General features: G+C 34.2%; 1 protein-coding gene across 24 annotated transcripts in view; it reads left to right on the forward strand.

The window, feature by feature from the left end:
- The window catches only part of ZBTB20 (zinc finger and BTB domain containing 20), an 811121-nt gene that overhangs the window by 169887 nt on the left and 621873 nt on the right, over nt 1-19361 (forward strand). For 19 of the 24 annotated variants that reach the window (XM_050781939.1, XM_050781938.1, XM_050781940.1 and 16 more), the window contains one exon: nt 2587-2637. The exons of 2 other annotated variants lie outside the window; for them this stretch is intronic. The gene's annotated coding sequence lies outside the window, so the exon portion shown is untranslated. Of the gene's footprint in view, nt 1-2586; nt 2638-18147; nt 18259-19361 lie in introns of those variants that run through there. 3 more of the 24 variants (XM_050781935.1, XM_050781932.1, XM_050781943.1) reach the window with 1 other exon arrangement.

Genomic DNA, 19361 nt, shown 5'->3' on the forward strand with positions numbered 1-19361 from the left:
TTTTGTTTTAATTTAGGAAAGATGAAATATTTTGTGAAATTGATTTAACAGAGTTAGATTGACTCAGGCATATGAGAGATGGTGACTTTTTCATATTCATGTAGTCTGCTTATTTTCTAATTAATGAACTGAAAATTGTGTCTTTCTATTTTTGTTCTCTAAATGTTTATTGAGCTCTTGCTAGGCACTATTTAAGGAACTTTAAGGGAAACAACAGTAAATGCCTTTGACAAAGTAATCTAGTGGGGAAATTCACAATTTATAAAAATACTAGCAATATAATAAAAAATATTGAGTGCACTGTTTGGTATATGCTGGCCATTATACTAGGCAAGGAAATACGTGTTATTTAATCCTAAAACAATTCAGATGGTCCTTCTTTTTTTTTTTTTTTTTTTTTGAGATGGAGTTTTGCTCTTGTCACCCAGGCTGAAGTGCAGTGGTGCGATCTTGGCTCATTGCAACCTCCACCTCTTGGGAATCAAGCAATTCTCCTGCCTCAGCCTCCCGAGTAGCTGGGATTACAGGCACCCGCCACCACGCCCGGCTAATTTTTTGTATTTTAGTAGAGATGTGGTTTTGCCATGTTGAGCAGGTTGGTCTCGAACTCCTGACCTCAGGTGATCCACCCGCCTTGGCCTCCCAAAGTGCTCAGATTACAGGCATGAGCCACCGCACCTGGCCAGTCCTTCAGATTTTTTTGTTTTGACTGTTTTCTTTATTTGATTCAGGTTACTTGTATTCTTACCTCCTTTGAGAAGCTTTCCTGTCCAAATCTATCTAAAATATCAGGTCATGTAACTCTCAGTGCCATTATCTTGTTTTATCTGACTTCATAGTACTAATTATATGACATTATAAATCTAACAATTTATTTGCTTATTGCTTGTTTCTCCTATTGCTAGAATGAATGTTGAATGGAGGAATAAACAATGCATTGTAGGAGTTTGTAGTTTAATTTGGTATACGTGATGTAATTTCTTTAAGCCTGAATTTCTCATCTGTGAATAGATACGGAGTTAGTGCCTGTTTTATTGGTTAGGCTGTTCATTCATTCGTTGAGTACATACTCATTGATTTCCTAGTATATGGCAGGCACTATTCAAGAAAATGATGTTACAGTGAAAAAGACAAAGTGCCTGCCCTTATGTTACTTCCATTCTAGAGGGAAGAGACAGATAATCAATTAACAAAAATAGCTTTGGTAATATATCATGTAGTGGCCAAATTAATTTTCTCAAAGGTGTCCTCCACCTTATCTCTATGATCAGAACATTTTTTCTTTTCTGTTCCTAATCATCCTAAGTCTTCATCATTAATTCTTCTGGTCTCACTCCTCCTAGCAGTTACTAACTTTTAGCATCTCTCCTAGTTTGCAGATGCAGAATAACTATAATAATGCTGATGTACCTCAAATATAACAAGACTGTCAGATTCCCTTTCTGGAACGTATTTGTCTATTAGTGCAGCCAAACCTTAGGTTTGTTTTGGTTTACTAGTGTGGTTTGTTGTTTGCAAAAATATTGTGCATGCATATTAATGATATAGTCAATTAAAATCCTCAGATTTTAAAAATTCTAATGGGCATTTTACTGTAGATGTACTAGATTATAGAATCAGCATATGTTTATGTATTGCATTTCCATTATTACAACTACTTTTGAAACTTTGAATCGCCAAATCTCTGTGGAGATTATTAGTAAATATGGCATCAAGGTCATCATTGAGAATTCATAGCAAATTTAGAGAGATCATTTTCTAATGGGAACACAACATCGAATTCAGTTTTTAATAGGGGAGCTGTTTTTAGTCTTTCGATAGTCAAAGTCACCAAATTGGCTTTAAAGTAACCTCAACCTGCCTGTTCCCTGTCCAGCTTCAATTCTATACTAAAGAAATTTAAAAGCAACCCATCCATTTGTTTGGCATCCTTGCATCTAAATAGGAGTAGGACCCTACTATTAGCCTTTCTGCTAAGATGGGAAATATTAAGTCACATTTTAATGTCAATGCCTTGGGTACTAAACTGTACTGAACATGTTACCCTTTGCATCTTTATTTCTTTCCACCCATTTTCTTTTTATTTTCTTTGGGTTATCTGTGTTTATGCAAATGTCTCTTAACCTTACCTACTATTTTGAGAATAGGGCTTGTGTTTTATCTTTGCATACTTTTAAACTCACCAGTGATGACCAGTACATTATACATCATAGATCTTGGCAAACTCTCTGTTAATAAGAATGAGCAAGTAAATAGGTTAAAAGCAATTTGGGATTTACTTTTCTTAAAAGAAAATATGAAAATATGAAAATAAAAATGCAAATATCCTTATGAGTTAAGATAAATTCTTATGATACTATAGCAAGCACCATGCTATCCCTTCTCAAAAATGTATATGCAGTGTATATTTGGGCCATGTTTTACTGAGTACCTGTACACATATGAATGTGTTAGCTTTCAGTTTTCTTTTTAAAACTAGATATTAGTTGGCATACACAAACTCAGCTATGTGAGTCATAAAGATATTATAGAAATGCAAATGTTTTCCTTGGAAGATTTCAATTTTAAGTATTCTTTTTTCTACAGACAAATAAAAAGAAGTGTCAAGAATTGCCTTTGGGACTCTGAAGGCTGAAGGTAATGTCCAATAATATTTTCCTGAATGGGCTTTATCTTCTTTAATTGTCTTATGATATTTAAGGTCTTGGATTTGCTACCTCAAATTTTCTTTTATTTTATTGTTTTTCTTTTATTGTCCTTAAGCACATTAAATATCTTTTTCTATGTATACCTAAAAATAATACGAAATTGTAAGTAAAAGATGTAGAAATTTTATACTCTTTCTGAATATTTCAGTCTAATTAAGTATTGCTATAACTCTTCTTCATTCTATTTCATTATGTATTATGTCCCTCTGTCCTCCTTTTTTTTTTTTTTTTTTTTTACTGATTTGGAACTCAAATTTTAAACTGTGTTCTTTCGTTAAATAGACAAATGGCTTAAAGTCAAAATGTCAGTAACAATTTCTCCTGAGGAAGAGCTTTACAACTAACTATAAGAAATAAAATTGTATTTGTTGGGGACAACGAAACTGTTCAGATGATGTTTAGTGGCTGCTGATAGTCAGAAGTCCAGAATTTCAGGCAAGAAGTTTACAATAGACTCGTGTGGCTGCATTGTGTATAAAGAGCTCATAGGGATTGAAGGAGGCTTCTTAGACAAGAGGGGGCTGTAATTACTTTGCTTCTTACATGCATGGTTAGATTTTCCAGAGAGACTAACATGGTAGGGTAATTTATTATAGAAGAGTAAATCACAGATTACATTGGAGGGGGATGGGGTGGTGCGATCCAACCATCAGTTCTGTGAATACATACACTTAAGCATGTGTGATAGCTTGTTTTTAATTTCTTTACACCAGTGCACACCTCAAACATTCCGTTTAGCAGTGGGATATGCAAATTGTTCCAAATGCAGCAGCAGTACTTTCACCTGAATGTCAAAACTGTCAGAGAGTTTTAAATCAAATCTTTATAACATTTTTTAAAAACCAGCCAACCCCAAGATCAAGGCACCAAACTCACTGAAAAAAACTTCGTTCTCATACTTCCAAAAAGCTCCTGTATGTCAATAGGGTAATGTCAAAGTTCTAATTCACCTGCTTTCTAATTTTAACCTTTTAAGGATTTTATTTTATTTGGCTTAATTATGATATTTTCTACAAATTAATGATAAATGCCTTGATTAATAAAACCAAATGTCAGAGAAAATGACAACTTGATGAAAAATTAATACTCGGCAATATTTTAAGGTACAGAAGTACTAAAGATGTACTCTTAAACCTTATGTTTCATTAGCTCTTTCTGAAGGTAGTTAACTAGAATTCTCTTTGCACCTAAGTTTTCACAGCCACATGTACAGATACATTTTAGCAATATAATTTTCAGTGCTGTTCTTTTTATTATTAGCTCTTATAGTTAGAAATATACTTCTAATTTTTATCCCTGCCTTGCCCCATAAGATTATTTATTTTTATTCACAAAATCAAGGTAAAGTATATTTTGGAGTGGTTATAGAGATTAAGTTACCATACTAAGAATCAAGTTAGCAACCTGTGTGTGAATGTGTGTGTGTGTATGTGTTTGTATGTGTGTGTGTCTATGAGAGAGAGAAAGAGAGAGAGATTAAAGAAACCTCATGGTGCAAAATTAATGTTTGGTGATTGGATATCTGCTAGATGATTTATTTGGTTATAAACATTTCAGCTTTTATATTTAAAATTATCTGAGAGGGAGAGAGAATATAGCCTTTCAAAGTGGAATAGATTTTAACATGATAATTTCCTTTTTTGTTCAATATATTTTTTTCCTGAGATTACATTAAAAGACCTGAAGACAAATAAAGAGTGGTAACTTCCTTTTTTTCTTGTATACTATTAGTTTTCTGGCTAGCTCAAAAAACCAAATAATATGAAATACAATTATTTTTCTACTTTTACTGGAGATCATGAAGTTGAAAGTTAAAAATATCTCATGTGTTTTTTCATCTTCACAAATATCAGGATTTCTGAATATGAATAAAATATTTGATTAAATATTATGCAGAAATGGTGCTATGCAGGTACCAATGGTACATGCAGGATTGTAGTCCATGTTAGTTTTTTATTTTCATATTTTACAGATAAAGCTGCCAACCAAATGAGGGAGGGCACAATGACCTCTTGTGTGTTTGTTTTGTTTGGTTGTTCAGAATAAAAAGACCCACAATATGTACTGTCAATGAAATGGACTCACTTTAACCATCTGTTCATGTAATGACCTGATGGTCATACCTATCAACAAAAAGTTTTGCCAACTAATGTTAGAATCTCCTTTTTCTGTAATATAATGAGAATTTCCAAGTAGGTATTTTAAGCATATTGCTTTGCATAGTAAGATAAACAGAGGTAAGTGTTGGTCAACATTCTATAACTACAATGTATGCCAAGCCCAAGGGAAAACATTCTTCAGTGTAGATTGCCAGTAATATTTAAAATTTGGAGATGGATTGCATTGAATCTCCCTTAGCTGGCTCTAGGTTTTATTGTTTTTGTGTCTTTCCTGGTTCCAGGCATCCAGTCTGTACTGGCAAAGCTGCTTGATGAGAAGAGGCCTCCAACATTGCTGCTCCAATTGCTTACATACCTGCCATGAATAATAGCTTTGTCCACTAGTTAATCATTGCATTGTAACTGTCTCTGTTCCATCTTAGCTGATCACTGCCCAGAGGAGTTTAAGTTCCACTGTAACACAAAGCTCCTATTACCTTTTTGTACTTGCATTTATGTGGCTGTAAAAGCATCCATTCTTCTCATACACCAGTTAAATAAGACATGTCCCACCTTTTTTTTGACAGTTTCTAAATTACATATTTAAAAATGTGTCTTTTCCTCCTTGTTTATTCTGTTCATCCTTTCATCAGTTTACTTCTGCATATAAACTAGTGTTTTTTCATTAGTTACAAGGTTTGATTAAGGAATTATTAACACCTATTCTACAGTCCCCACTTCTATACATTTTCAATTGAGATTTTAGTTATTTGGGGTAAGTACTATAAGGAAATGTTGTCCTTTCCCTAACATGTCTATGGACAAAGGAGAAAGACTGGACCCCCCCAAAATCTCTAAGAGACCTTTGTCTGGTCTTACATGGTTTGATTCTAGAATGAGGGCAACTGGCCTAACCTTACACAGAATCTTTAGTTTTAGGGAGTTAAGATTATTTAAACTCAATGCTTGAATTAACACACATAACAATCAGCTGATACACTTTGAATAATCTGAATCTTCTGGAAAAATAAACAGCATTAGAATATCTCTCATCCAACAAAAGGAAAAAAGTAAATATATTTTATGGAAGGCTTAAAATATATAAATTCCCAGTTTTGATACTTATAATTGTACCATATATTCTCTCTAAATGACTTGGTAGCACCTTTGGAAATTGCATTATCTTTGTTTTTTTTTGAGACGGAGTCTCGCTCTGTCGCTCAGGTTGGAGTGCGGTGGCATGATCTCGGCTCACTGCAAACTTCGCCTCCCGGGTTCACGCCATTCTCCTGCCTCAGCCTCCCAAGTAGCTGGGACTGTAGGTGCCTGCCACCACACCCGGCTAGTTTTTTGTATTTTTAGTAGAGACAGGGTTTCACCGTGTTAGCCAGGATGGTCTCGATCTCCTGACCTTGTGATCCGCCCGCCTTGGCCTCCCAAAGCGCTGGGATTACAGGCTTGAGCCACCACGCCCGGCTGCATTATCTCTTTTAAGCCTGTATTTTATTCTGCTATCTCAAGTAATTGATTGAGACCTTATTGGCTTGAAAAGATTAATGCAGCTTCCAGAGTTGGCTAATGCATAACTTAAGTACCAGTAGAATGGTAAGTTTTTGAAAATAGGAATCATTTACCTTATTTGCTTTCTTTGGAAACCTGTTTTAAATTGAATAAAATGTTTTCATGAAACACACTAATAAATGAAGCAATCAGAAGGTATTAAGAAAAAGCATGAACATTGTCCAAGATATATAGGTGATTTGTGTTTCTTGCCTCAATGCTGCATTCATGCTTTCTCCCTGTCTACCATTCCCTAAAATACCCAAGTCTCTTTTTGTATCCTTTAGTGATGATAAGATGTTTTTTATTCCTCTAATGAAGTGGGAAGTAAATTAACACACTTCTTTTTGGGAATTAGATTACTCATTGTAGTACCACTCAACATACCTTTGTAATACTAACCCGTACCCACAACTAATTAGTGAATTTCAGAATTAAGGAAAATCTTAGTTGTATGGTGGCTGTATATTTACCAGTGATCAAGGAAGTGTTACTAATACACTCGTCAGTATTAAAAAAGAATTAAGTACACAAAGGGCCAGATGGTCGTGCCCAGGACCTATCAAGAGCCCAGTATATGTGGGCTGGCCCCACGGAATGACAGAAACACTTACCAGGCTAAGTGGAAGCAGAGTTAAGCTTTTGCTTACAAGAAAATGCTTTTCAAATGTGTTTTCTTATCATATTGTGATTTACATGTGCAAGTCTCATTTGTACTGGTAACATTTGAGACCATATATTTCCCTGTGTATCAAGAACTATGCATATTTACATGTATCAGAAAAATCTCTTGGTACATGAAGTATTGGGATCATAGTTCAGCAGTTACCATGTAAATATTTCTGCTGGTTCAGAGAATGCTACTTTTCTCTCCTACAAAAATCTAAAATTTTACTGTTATAACATACATATTACACTTTCTTATAACTGAGTATTTGTCTCATCCAACAGATTGCCTGGCTTATGATATAAGGTACCTGGTTATAGAGTATTTGCCATAGTAATGGTTAGACAAGGAACTAGTAAATATTTGCTTAGTGTTTATAACACTATTATAAAAGTAGTTATAATAAGGTTAAATTGGAGAAATTAAAAAGCAAATTCCTTCTCTTTCCAGTGATTTAGCTGACTTTACCGGTATACATATGGAAATATCCTGTTCCCCACTATACTTTGTATCCCTTTCATTTTTCATCTGTTTTAATTTATTTTATTCTATAATTGTGTACTTTTGGAAGCCATTTTAAATTTTTTTGGTTTCAAGGATAGATGTATCAATGAATTGTTGGATGGGTACATTGATTAAATACACTGTACATTTTTAGGGATTTTTCTCTCCACAATTGCTCAAATAATACCAGAGGAGATTAGCTAACTTCAGGCCTCCCTCATTTCTTCTGTCAATCCCTTCTTTCCATTTTCCAGCAAATATTTATGGAATGTCAGCTCTGTGCCAGAAACTTTGTAGATGTTATAGATAACTTGAACAAGAGAGACTTAGTCTATATCCTTGTGGAGCTTATAGTCTAATAGGGAGATATAATAAGCACATAAATAAATATTAGTGACATAGATGTGTTAAAAAATGACTTATTTTGCTAATCTTCTCAATTCTAGCTTGGGTTAGGGAACTGAGTCTACAGTGGAGAAAATTATCTTCAATGATCTGCCTTCTTAATAGTGGATTACTTTAAAAATTGTGGAGAGGCCAAACTATTTCAGATTATGTTTTAAGGAGCAGGTGGCTTTGAGGTGAAGCTAGATGTGGTAATATTTGCATGCAAGATAAGTTGTAAACAGTTTTGTAAACCTGGCTTACTTTATATGATATAGAAGATCTCCATAGACATTTGAAAATCCCAGATTGAAATATTGTAGAAATTTCTAGTATTTTTAAATTATAAAAATCATTTCTTTTGATGATTATTTATCAATAGCCCAGAGTTCATTCGTGAACTGGGGTATAGTAATGACGAAAAAAGAGGAGGTGATGGAAGTGTGTTTCTTTTTTTTCTCATTGGAAGTGTATGTGGAGTATTTTTGTCTTCTGATCAGATTGTTCATTATGCTCCCTTTTGGATGTGTGTACTGTTTGGCCTTCCAGCCTGCATGCTCATTCAAAGGCATTCCAAGTCATTATGCTGGACTTCAGCCTTGTTCAGTAAAAGACATTTCCTCCATCAGCTGTCCACTTGGACATACATTCTTTTTACTCTCAAAAATATTTTATATGCATTCAGTTTATATTAGATGCATTTGTCAAATTACTTACAAATAATCAGTTTTTTAAAGTTATAATTTGAGCTATGACCTCTCAAACTGTAAATTATAAGGTTTGACCTTTTGGTTCACAGTTTGACATAACAGCCATTAATTACAGTTTTTAAAGAACATTTTATTTCATTTAGAATTTGTATTTTGAAAACAGTTTAAGTATTTTCTCTGTAAGTTTTCAGAATAAATGAGGAAATGTAAATGCATATGTATCTATTGTAATACATACATTCAAATATACTAAATAGATAGCATGTATATGCATGCTACATTCAAATGTGTTTATGCATAGTACATTGGTATACATACATATAAAGATTTTTATATAATATCTTGTGAGTTACCATAAGCTCTTACTTATTTTATACAACTCTAGCATCAGAATGAGATCAACTTTTTTTTTTTTTCTTTTTGAGACAGTCTCACTCTGTCACCTAGACTGGAGTGCAATGGCGTGATCTTGGCTCACTGCAACCTCCGCCTCCTGGGTTCAAGCCATTCTCGTGCCTCAGCGTCCTGAGTAGCTAGGATTATAAGTGCCTGCCACCACGCCCGGCTAATTTTTGTATTTTTAGTAGAGACGTAGTTTCACCATGTTGGCCAGGCTGGTCTTAAACTCCTGACCTTGGGTGATCGGCCCACTTCGGCCTCCCAAAGTGCTGAGATTACAGGCGTGAGCCACTGTGCCCAGCAGAGATCAACTTTTTAAATGTGTTTATCAGGGTGAAAGAGACTTTAAAACCATTTGAATCTAGGCTTTTCCCTTTTTTTGCCCTTGAGCAGGAATGCAAAAGTATGTGCCTACAAAATGCCCAGTGTCTGACAGTAATTTGAAAGTCTTGAAGACCATTTGAAGTAGCATGGTGTGGGAAAATGTAAACTGTTCAAGTAGTTTTTGCAAATGTACACTGAAGGTACTGAGATAGAAAGTACAGTACATACCAGAAAGGTCAGTTTAGGTAAACACAGAAAGATATCCAGATGTGTGAACACTTTGCTGATATCATCAGTATTTGAAATGGAGGAATTTAGTATGTTTTTTATTGGATAAAAATAAGATATTTGTATAGCTGAAAATAACACCAAGTATATCGTTTTCTGCTGCTATTTAATAAAATCTATTAATATTTTGATGATTTCTTCACTTCTGAACAGGTTTTCTCATTTTGTGCTAAACTGTGTTCTCTGTTGCTAAATTCACAAAATTAAATCTAAAATACTATGGAGAGATGAATGCTTAAAAACATCTGAATAATTATCTTAAAGGTACACAACCACCTCTTTGTATTTTAAGTATTTTGGAAATGGTTAACTTGGTTTTGTTCAAATTATTTTCTAGGTTAAAACTAGCGTGATGTGTTTCATAACAGAAAGTTAATTTAGGCAACAGCACTGAAAGCAAAGAACTCTTCAGGAAAGTGACTCTTTTCTTACAGAATAGATAGTATTATCCTAAAATGTTTCCCATGAAAATATTTTTCCAGGATGTCTGTGTGTACTTTTTAAAGATATTTAAAAAATATTTAACTTTATGTAAACATTTTCATTCTAATTTCAGAATTATGTTACTACCTTAGTTGACTCTAGAGCTTTGAGTGGCTTATGTTTTTAACAGACTGATGTAATTTTGGAATTCCTTATTGATAGGTATATGTTTTGTACTTCCTATACTGGAAATACCATTTTATTTTCCATTGGATTTGAGATTCAGTCTTGGCTGAACTATTTACTGAAAGTTGGGCAAATTACTTTAGTTCTCTGGGTTTAAGCCTACACACCGATAAAAGAAAATGGAAAAAATAACATCTATCTATTGGGGTTATAATTAGGATTGGAGATATTATTAATAAATTGATGAATTTAATGCCTAACACATAGAAAGTGTTTAAAAACTGATGATTATTTAAACTGGAGAAATGTTCACCATATTTAGAAAATATTGAAACTTTTTTAAACAATTTCAATCTTTCTGATAAATTTGCTACGTTTTTCTTCATTCACCTCGTGTGCTTCTTTTTTTTTTTTTTTTTTTTTGGCATGTTCTCTATTTTTATCTACCTGATTTCCCCATGTTTATCTTTGAACCTGGAGTTACCATTTCACCAATACTATACCAGAAGGGAAAGAGATTATGCCTTAAAAGGAAATCAGTATACTGTTACAAAGAAGTAATTGATGTTCCAAAAAGAGGCAAGTATTTATCATAGGCCATGTGTTTAGACATTTCTAAAATACTATAAAAACAGGATCTAAGCTTTAGAAAGTCTTTCTGATTATGTAGTTTGGATGGCATTCTTTTCTTTTAAAACTATGGATTTAAAACTTTTCTTTTAAAATTATGAATTTTAAGGAAATGTTTGCCTCTTTTTTTTTAATTTTTCTAAAAGCAAAAGTAAAAGCAAATGATTAACCGAGTAAAGACACAACCTAAGGAATGGAAGAATGTGTTTTCAAAATATATAGCTGATAAGGGGTTAATATCCAAAATATATAAGGAACTCAAACAACTCAATAGTAAGGAAACAAATAACCCAATTGAAAAATAGGCAAAGGGCCTGAATAGACATACTTCAAAAGAAGATATACAAATGGTCAATGGGTATATGAAAAAATGCTCAACATCACTAATCATTGGAGAAATGCAAATTAAAACCACAGTGAGTATCACCTCACACCTGTCAGAATGGATATTATCATGTAACCATCAGTGGAGGAATGGATAATATACATAAACATGATGAAATGTAAGTCATCTTTAAAAAAGAAAATGCTGTTGTTTGTGACAACATGGATAAACCTGGAGGACATTAAGTAAAATAAGCCAGGTACAGAAAGACAAATGCTGCATGATCTCACTTATATGTGGAATCTAAAAAAGTCAAGCTCATAGAAATGGAGAGTAGAATGGTGATTACCAGAGGCTGGGATGGAAGACCAGGGAGCTGCTGGTCAAGGAGTACAAAATTTCACTTAGGAGGAATAAGTTGAAGAAATACATTGTATATCATGTAAATAAAAATGTACTCTATACTTAAAAATTGCTATGAGAGTATACCTTAAGTCTTCTCACTACAAAAATATGTGGAGTAATGCATGTGTTAAAATAGCATGTCGTATATCATAAACATATACAACTTTTACTTGTCAATTAAAATTTAAAAAGCAAAAACAATGTCATGATATATTAACTAAGGGAGAATTTTCAAAAGGCAGAAAATTTCTGAAATTAATTATAAGCAGATTTTTATGTCATGAAGTACATTTTATTATTTGCAGATTTCTCAGGATTCCCTGGGGTATAAACCTAACAGCTTCTCTTTCTACTAGCTTCCATTAATACGTTATCATCCCATCTTTCAGATAGACACATTTTGGGAATTTTTTTCCCCATGGCACAAACTAATTATTTGATCTAAATGCAAGGGCTTCCAAATTACATTATGGGAGGTTGAAATTTGAAAATGTTTTTCAAAGATCAGTAAGCTTAGAAGAATTCAGTTTAATTTGAAGGAATTCATTCAGACCTTATCCTTGTTTAGTAGTGATACCTCTTTACCTTTTCCTATCCCTCATATTACATAAAAGCTAACACAAGATGACACTGAAAATTCTTAATTCGGTCTCAGTCCACTCTTTGAACCCCTAACTTCTAAACTCCCATCTCTCTTCCCATCACCCCCACCTCCTCCACCCAGGCACATAGTTCTTTCCATACACACTTCACTGTTTGCTGTCTTTTAAATACACTGTGGCTGCCATGCTTTCTGCCTTTGCTCTTACTGTTCATTTAGCCTACTATAGTCTGCACATGACCCAGAAAAAACTGCTATTTCACCAGCAGAGGCCTTATTTATCCTCTACAGATCAACTGATCTTTTCTGTATCTCCTTAATACATGAGTATGATTTACCATATTGTAGCATAGTGTTTTTGTGTTTTGTTTGTTTGCTTTTTGAGACAGAGTCGCACTCTGTTGCCCAGGCTGGAGTGCAGTGGCCTAATCTCGGTTCCTTGCAACTTCTGCCTCCTGGGTTCAAGCAATTCTCCTGCCTCAGCTTCTCAAGTAGCTGGAATTACAGGCATGCGCCACCACACCTGGCTAATTTTTGTATTTTTGGTAGAGATGGGGTTGCACCATGTTGACTACGCTGGTTTTGAACTCCTGACCTCAGGTGATCCACCCACCTTGGCCTCCCAAAATACTGAGATTACAGGTGTAAGCCACTGCACCCAGCCTATTAAAGTTTTTAACTCATGCCTGGCTCCTTTCTAGATGGTAAACTTCTTGAGAGAAGGGAGTATGTCATGTTCATTTTTGTGCTTAACTCAAAGTATGTACTGAATAAATGTTTACTAAATTGTTTAGCCTATGAATGGACTTAAAGAAACTACACTGTCAGTTGTATACAGAATTTATCCATAACAGAAATATAGCAAAAAGGGGTTCTTTAAAAATCTGTTTGCTAAATTTCCCTCGGCTTACTCTCTGATTCCTTGAGGCCAGGGTGTTTGAGTTTGATGCTTATTTCTATAGTTTCAGTAAGGAAACAAAAGTTTTATCTTATACACAGCAAAATTAAATATAATTTTAAGACAAAAGACATTTTCAAGGCAAAAAAAAAAAAAAACACTACTTGTCAAAGTAGTTTTCAGTTATAGTACTTGGAATGAAAACATTGAAGGATTAATACAGAAAGTCTTAGAAGTGTTTAATACTCCATAGTTTTAAAATACTCATCATTGATTATTGTACTTAGTTTGAAACATTTTTTAAATATGTATAGACTTAACCTAGGATCTTGAATTTAGGCAGCAATTAGCCTTTTACATGAATCTGTTTGGAAAGCATTATAAAATAATAGCACCCTTCCCAAAGAAAGATGTGGTTGCGGTAAAACTGCACTCATTTGTTTAATAATGTTTCTACTGAAACAGGTGCCTTACTTGCTTTGTTCTCCAGAAGCAGCTTTATAGATTTAAGCACTGAGTATACAGTACACAGTGGCACTATTAACAAATCAGAATGAGGCCAAGGGAAAATTCATCTAGGATCCACACACCTAAATGCAGTTAGTAAACAGAGACACCAACTCTCATTAAGCATAATTAAACCTAATATTGACTGTAAACTGTTACTTACCTTAAACTTCTCTATAGAGAGTGTGGAAAGGGATTAACCTAGCAGATTGGGACATTAATTACTACCTCTTTCACATTAGAGTTACCATCAAGAAGGGCTATATTCATAAATAAAACATAGAAGGGATTGAGAGACTGAAAATATGTAAATTTATTTTATAAAAAGGAACGAAAAGTCTAAATTGAAAAAAAAATAGTGAGCTGTGAGTGATGCCAGCTCCAGCAAAATGGAGCTCTGGCTAATTACTACAAAAAAATAGGCTTAAATAATTACAGAAATGTACCCTTGCCTTCTGACTGACAGAACCTGTTTCACAAGAGACTCCAGCTCAACTAAGTACACTCTTTTTCATGCATAGCTTCCTCCACTTTCTTAAACTAATATGGAGTTTAAGAGAGGATGAAGAGACTTGGAAGAAATATAATTTTTCCCTTTTTTTCTCAGTCATTAATAGCCTTTTATTTATGAAATTGATTATAATGACTATATAAATGTTTTTTGGCTTGTCAATAAAGAAGGCACAGTGCTGTTTTTTGTTCAGTCAAAATGGTCCACTAACTGGTCTCCTGCTACTATTTAATAATCTCCTTCTTGGGTGGAATCTAAAAAGTATGTTTTGAAGGATATAAAAATGTCAGCTAAATTTAAGATGGACTGTTAAACTTTTATATTATACTGCTGCCCCAAGGGGGAATACCAGGATCTAGGAGATAAGAATTTAAAGAGAAAAGCAAAATAATGACAATACAAACTTATCTACCAGCCTTAGAATTTTCTTTAAAATCTATCAGGCTGTCCATCTGCAGTGAGTATACACTGTTATCTTATTACTTGTTTTCTATTTCCTTTCCAATAAGGGACCAGATACACACATCTGGGTGGGGTTTCTTATTACTTCACCAGGGTGGGGTTCTAATGTTTGGGACCAAATCCCATATACAGTCTTGTGTATGGTTGTTGTATTAAACCACAATTTAGGTATAATATACTAGGCTCTTACCTAGATTTTAGTGCTATCATGCCAAATATTATCTTTCATGTGCTCATGAGCACCAGAGGAATATAGCAATTGTGCATGTGGAAAAGGGAGCATAGAAAGTAAGCCTGGAGCATGTGTTCATTTTTGTAGTGGATGTGGAGTTCAGTTTTAAAATAAAACCCCTAATTTTTCCCTGAATCTAATGCTCATTTCACAATTTATGAGATTAACTTATGCAGCAGAAATAATTAATGGACAAAAATCTATCCTTCATTTTCCCATTGAACAGAAATTTGCAAACTGGTTGGATGACAGAGGATGAACGAAAACAGTAAGAGTAAGATTACTTCTATCCTCTGTTCTTGTAACAATCGTGACATTACGAAATAACCATAACAATGGCATTCTTATTAATCAGACATATTTATACAGAATTAGCGTTGGCTTCTGCTCTATATTACCTTTAGTTTTACATGAACTTTTATTATCTGTGCATATCAAAAGAGACATGGTGAATGAACAAAGAAGCCCTGTTATGAGACAAGTATTATTTGACATTTTGGGAAGCTCTTATTATAGGGTTTCCTCTTAGGCAAGAACAACGGGAAGGTTGTCATTAGTTGCACTATTACAGATACTCTAGATTTTTAAAAACAGAAATGGAGCCCACTTTTTTCCTTGAAGAAGATTCATCAATTAGAACAATTAGAGTGATCTGAGACTTCTAACCGAGACTTGTCCTCCTAATGTTCTTGTTTTATCATGTGAAACAATGACCTCATAAGGCATCTTTTAAGATAATTGATTTTTCCTTGGATTACAGAGCTAGCTAGCTGTATGGTACCCTTATTTTTTCAAAGATGAATAATTATTTTTAGACTTCTGGAAAATCTCTGATTAAACCAAAATGCAGAAGTCTTGCAAGGTCTGCAACCCTACTGCAAACCAGATGCCTTTTATTTTTTGTACTAAAGGAGGATAGTTCTAAGTTCTTTCAAGAGCCTTTTCCTGGGCTTATGACATATTTGACTAGGAATTATGGTTAAAAAAAAAAGTTTGATGGTGGGTACTACTGAATCTCCTCTTAAAACCACTGGGCCCACACTTTCAGAGATTGACCAGTTATCATGTGTATGTTTTTTTTTTACCTGCAGAAGGACACTCACATTTCTTCAAAGAAATGTTTCTACTCTCTATTTCCATTTCTTTACCAATCCATTCAGCAGTTCACCTTGTCTGCTTCAGAGACCTCCATCACTTCTCCAAATTAGCTCTCACTGGGACCTCAGTGAGCATTTGACCTTGCTGACCACTCTTTCCTTATTGCAATGCTTTCTTCCCTTATTTTTCATGGCATCATGCTTTCTTGATTTTCTTACTAAGCTCCTTGTCATTTCCTCACTATGTCCTTTGCAGGCATTTTTTTCTGATATCCAGCTATTAAATGTTGGATCTCCCTAAGACTGGATGCAAAGCACTTCTGACGATGTCTAGAATTTTGGGTATCTTTCTAATCAGAACACATTGAAATGTTTTCAGGGAATGTATTATAATTCTTTTAAGGTTCTTGTTTAGGGATCATGTTTTAAAGGCCATATTTATGTGAACAGTTTTGTATTCTTTATCACTAGTGAAATATAATACTCAACACATCCCCATAGGGGAGCTCATGTGGTACTTTTTGTTTAAATTTGTAAGTGTTATAAAATCTTCTTTATGTCTATATGCTTTAACCTTGGGCAATTATTAATCCTCTGTGTCTCAGTTTCTTAATCTGTAGTACGTAGGGAGTCATCCCAGCTCTTTAGGATTCCATGATGCTGTGGTTTGATATTTTACTATTTGAAAAGGATAGTGAAATATAAACATGTACAGTTGACACTTTGAATTCCACAGTCAAAATTTATAAAAGCATTTTCTCATCATTTCCACTTCACATTTTCTTCCTATATCTAACATAGTTTTGTGCTTGTGAAAATACGTATTTCTAATTCCATGTTTACCCAAAATTTATTTGCACAGTTTTTGCTATGAAACTTTCTCAAAAGCCTTTTGAAAATCTGAATAGATTATATATTCTAGTTACTGCATTTGCAGATGCTTATTTAATGCCACAAGAAGCCTAGATAGAGAGACTCAATTCACCAAGAGGGCAAAAGCTTTTTGTGGATCTTCCTGTTTTATACATATTCCCACTGTTTGCCTTTGGTTACAAAGGGGCTGCTTCTAAACCCCCTTTTTTGGGGGAGATTTGGCCACATTGCCAATCTTTCAGTACTTTGTGAAAATGGCCATTTTAAGAACAGGTTAGTCTTTCTGAGCACAGTTTTATTTTGATTGGTACCTGCTTGATGCTAGTTACTTATCTGCAGCTAGCTTTTTAATTAAGAAAGACTTTTGTATTTGCCATTATTTTAAATATAGACCGTCTAAATTTGTATGCTTCAAAATATATTTGAGGCATGAGAGTCTCCAAGTGTGTGTGTATATGTGTGCGTGTGTATATATAAATAGAGACGTGTGTGTGTGTGGTGTGTGTAGATATATATGTTTTGTTTTTGACCTACAACAACTACTGTTTGAATTTCCTTACTTGTTACTAGCTGACTGATTTTCTTTGGTATATAGACAAAAATAACCAAAACAAAAACCGCATTTGGTGTTGGTGTCCCTTGCAAATTTGTCATCATTTTTCTTATTTATTTATTTACTTACTTACTTACCTTTCCCAATATCTAATGTCTTTTCTTTTTTCCTTTGGGTATTTTTTAACTGAATACTCCAGTGGGCAATCCACCTGGATTACCCCTTAGACATTCCACTATGTGATCTGCCTTCTCTCATTTGAGCGATCTTTTCATTTTAAAAATGGTATTTTCTCTCATGTTTGTTCATTTTGTCATTTAAAAGTAAAGGAGGATATTCTTCATTCCGATTCTCTTTTCCCTTATGTCAATTTTTTTTTGTTTATTAACATTTTATTGAGGGAAATGTTTGAAGGTAAGCCTTAAACAACCTGTGTGGTATTCTGTTTTAAAAACACTATTTTAAGTGTGTTTAAGGTTAGCTGTTCATCTCTAATTGTCATTATTGCTCATTAGGGGAAGTGAGAAATCACTTTAGTTTTTCTTGGGTTTCTGGAAGGAAAGTAGTTGAGACATTCAGAGTATTTATGAATTTTAATTTTTGGTCACCTTAAAACTTGGTTATACATAGTTTGGTCCCATGCTATCCAGGAATAGGAAAATTTATATGTGAAAAATCTAAGTACAGTGTTATCACTTCTGGGTAATTTACGAATTCTAGCTATTTCTCTTTTTCTCCTGATGTCTTCAAAATGCCTATTATAGCTTTCCTTTTTTTTTTTTTTTTTTTTTTTTGAGACAGAGTCTCACTCCAGGCTGGAGTGCAGTGGTGCAATCTCGGCTCATGGCAACTTCCGCCTCCTAGGTTCAAGTGATTATCCTGCCTCAGCCTCCTGAGTAACTAGGATTACAGGTGTGTGCCGCCACCCTGGCTAATTTTTTGTATTTTTAGTAGAGATGGGGTTTCACCATGTTGGCCAGGCTGATCTCGAACTCCAGACCTCAAGTGATCTGCCCACCTTGGCCTCCCAAAATGCTGATATTACAGTCATGAGCCACTACGCCCAGCCCAAAATGTCCATTATTTCAAGCTAGGGAAAGATAACTAAGTTTTTTAAATCCATAAGATAAAGATTGTATTCTGCTCTTAGTAAGAAAACCTCACCCACTCCAGTGCAAGTGTTAATTTTGTGCTCCAGTAGAAACTCACCAGCTGATTTTTGTCTTCATTAAAAAATTTTTAAATGTTGAACTGTTCCTAGATTTTATGGATGAGGATAGTAGATGGAGCATTATGAACTGTTTATTACTGTCACACAAAGTAAGTTACAGGAAGAAAAAATATTACAAAATAAATTTTTTAGACGGAAATCATGATTTCTCCTTATTGGATTTTGTCTGCAGAATAGCAGATCCACCAAAGAGTAAATAATCAACATAAATTGACAGTGAAAATTCCTGAAGTTTTTCCCTGAAAAGGGAGCTTGACAAAGCAAATGTCTTTACGGCTTTAAGGAAAATGTCACTTCTGAAATGCTATGTATTAATAAACACAGATATTTGTGTAGAGACACTCAAATAGAGATGAGTTCATTTTTAGTACAATGTGTGGGGAGTGACATGCATGCAATTCCATTAATAGCAATGTATGTTGTGTTCTTTTCATTTCATTTTGCTAATGAATTTAGTATTAGATTGATGGGTGCTAGGAAAGGAAGACTTAATTTGCAGAATAAGTAGCTGGAACAGTGTACACAACCCAGATAAGAGCTATCAAAGCTGACCTCCATTCATCTTGGAGGACAAACTCTAGATACAAAAGGATACTTGGAAACACTTGCTTCTCATCAGATATGAGTTGAGCTAGCACCCTTTTGTCTATGGATTCATATTTATCTCTAGACAGTGATAACTCCTCCTAGGTAGCATTTAAAGCATGTGATTGTCACGATGAAAAGGAAGCACTACTGGAATTTAGTGGATAGGGGAAAGAGATGACATTAAATTCTGCCATGA

Source organism: Macaca thibetana, chromosome 2, assembly GCF_024542745.1.
Source record: "Macaca thibetana thibetana isolate TM-01 chromosome 2, ASM2454274v1, whole genome shotgun sequence".
Lineage (NCBI taxonomy): Eukaryota > Metazoa > Chordata > Mammalia > Primates > Cercopithecidae > Macaca > Macaca thibetana.